The following is a 2,798-nucleotide window of genomic DNA, read 5'->3' on the forward strand; positions in this document are numbered from 1 at the left end:
TATTAAAAACTATTATTTTGTTAATGAGATGGCAAGAGTTAGTTTGCTTCTAAAAATCAAATTAAACTATTATTTCATATTTGATACAGGTATAATGTATTTAGTTATGTTAAGTCTTCCGATCAACCAGGAAAGCGAAATGTTGTTTTCCCCTGAAACAGTATGTATACTGAGCGATAAATTCACTGAAGGCGGTGGCTGTATGATCCCTACATTTTCCCTTATTACCGAATACATTACTGTTTAAACTTGATAATGCGTTAGTGAGTGAATTTTAGCCATATTACACAGCAGGTTAAGCAACAAGCAATTAGTAAGAGGCCCTCTCTTGAATAAATAAATAGATATATAAACGCGCGTATGTATTGAATCCTATTTTGTATTAAATCTAACTTTGATTCAGCATATTTTTCTCTTCCAGTTTTCTATAATTGTTTATGGTATTTTTATACCTATAACGATATTTTTCAACTACTATTTTGATATTCTTATAACTTGTTCTGGCTGTTTTTTTTTATGAATATGAGAAATCTTTATAAGAAATCATTCTTTCTCTCTTTTTGGAACTTTCAAAAAGTTTGAATTGTTCTCTTTTGAACCTATTTTCCCCCATTTATGTAAATATGTATACATATGTATATACATATAGACGTGTGTGCCTGTGATGTGGCTTTCAATCATAATATTAATGTAATAGAATAGATATCAGGCTTTAAAAAAACGAATAGGAGCCTATTTAAACTAGTTTATATGGATTGTGCGGATGTTTGAGAAGTGTGTGTACCTTAAGATATCGATGGGTTCATTTTTCAGATATCCCAGTTTTTGTGAGTGAATGGTGTGTAGAGAGCAAAGAGGCTGTTAAACAATGTAATAATATCAACAAGAACACCACCACCACCACCACCACCACTACCACCACCGACAACAACAACAAAACTACAAGAACAATGACAATAACAAGAGCAACATCAACAACAACAAAACAACTGCATGACCGTGTAATAGCAACGTTGCGAGATGGTTCGGTAGCTTACCTCACAGAGTTTTATAAACCTCACAACATGTAGAGCTTAAAGAGGCGTGATTTCCACTAGAGTCACTTGCTATTTTTACACTTCATAAACGCCAACTGTTTACGCGTGCATCAACTAGATCAACAACATAAGCGTCCACATATACGAGCGCACACAATTTTATTCATATATTTGTTAATGTATGTATGCTTGGATGTGTTTCTTACTCATTGTTGTCCTGTCTCCTCCCCAGTTTATATACGCTGTGCAAATTTTTGCCAGTTCGTACGTCTGTGACTGTTATCTCCTAGAAATTCATATTATATTCACCTTAAACAGACACTAACAGCAGAAAGAATTATTCATACACATCTCTGTGAAATACTCCATAACAATATAACAGTATATTTTTTAATTTTAAATCATTTTTTATTTTATTTCAAATCATTTTTAAAATTTTATTTTTATTGTAAGTCATTTTTCGGAGAGACTTTTGCTAAAAACTTGAAATTATTTGCGATGTATGACCAACAAATTGTATATCAGCAAGGTTTAATATTACGCCTCATAATTACAGATCATTCCAGATTATATTACTTGAACTTCTAATTGATATATGTAATATTTTCTAAACAAAACAAAGATTAGCTTACATTATTAAATTTCCATAATTTATTAGATAGCACGGGTTCAATTTTTTGCTCATAATGTATCTTTTAACTTTTATCATTTTTTTCTTTTGTTTCACTTATCAGAGTCCACGTTGAAGGGTCTTGTCGAGCCAATGGACTACAATAAGACTGGTACTTATTTTATCTGTCTCTTTCGACAAACCGCTAGATTACGATGGGTCGAAAACACATCAACGCATATAGTCAAGCTGTGGTGGGTTACAAACAACACAAATACAGAATACAGTGGCATACATAAACATATAGAAGTACATATATATATATATATATATATATATATATATATATAGATAGATAGAGAGAGAGAGAGAGAGAAAGAGAGAGAGATTCAGATTAATATGGTACTTAAGTTGAGGCAACAAGGATACCCAGAGGTAATGTAGTACGATCGTTTCATGCAACTCCATTTAATTGAACAATGCAATCATTACATCCATTTAAAATGCAGAGCTATCTTCAGCTGCACAAAGACATAGAATTTAATTAAATTAGAACAGATGGACACATTAGTATAATTATACCTAAATTCTCCAAGAAAGTAAGGAGATAGACAAAGAACATGCTGTCTCACTCCAGTTAAGAAGTTACTGAATTTTCCAAGAAGCTATATATTGTTACAGATTCTTCCTCTCACTGGTTTTATTTTGTTTTTTTATGGAGTGAGTTTTAATTTATATATATATATTTATATGTGGTAGTTGTCTACTCCTTACGCAGAGATTGACCATCTCCTGTACCTACACCTTAGAACCGTCATGATATCTTATGTGGCTTTTTAAACCAGACAATATTCTGTAAAGACAGCCACATAGATTGCATATACAATTTAGACCACCACAAAAAAACACATTTATATAATAAAAAATCCAGGTAGATATCAGTAAAATCCTCAATGTTAACCAAACATAGGTGACTATATCCAATAATCAGGTACCAATAAGTGCAATAGAATAAACATCCAAGATAATCCCTAGTGTATGACAAGTTAATCCAAATATCGTTTAGAAGAATTTCAAGAAATTCCATGTAAAAGACATCAGAAATAACAATGGAAAAAGGTCTCATATTTAATTGGTAGTTGCATCATTCA

At 31.6% G+C, this 2,798-nt stretch overlaps 1 long non-coding RNA gene across 1 annotated transcript in view; it reads left to right on the forward strand.

Moving 5' to 3' along the window:
• The window catches only part of LOC118765710, a 21,583-nt gene extending 19,117 nt beyond the window's left edge, over positions 1 to 2,466 (forward strand). Inside the window, exon 3 of the long non-coding RNA XR_005001576.1 lies at positions 2,407 to 2,466. This is a non-coding gene — a long non-coding RNA (uncharacterized LOC118765710). The remainder of the gene's footprint in view (positions 1 to 2,406) is intronic.
• Positions 2,467 to 2,798: the final 332 nt, after the last annotated feature.

Source organism: Octopus sinensis, linkage group LG13 (genome assembly GCF_006345805.1).
Source record: "Octopus sinensis linkage group LG13, ASM634580v1, whole genome shotgun sequence".
In the NCBI taxonomy this organism is placed as follows: domain Eukaryota; kingdom Metazoa; phylum Mollusca; class Cephalopoda; order Octopoda; family Octopodidae; genus Octopus; species Octopus sinensis.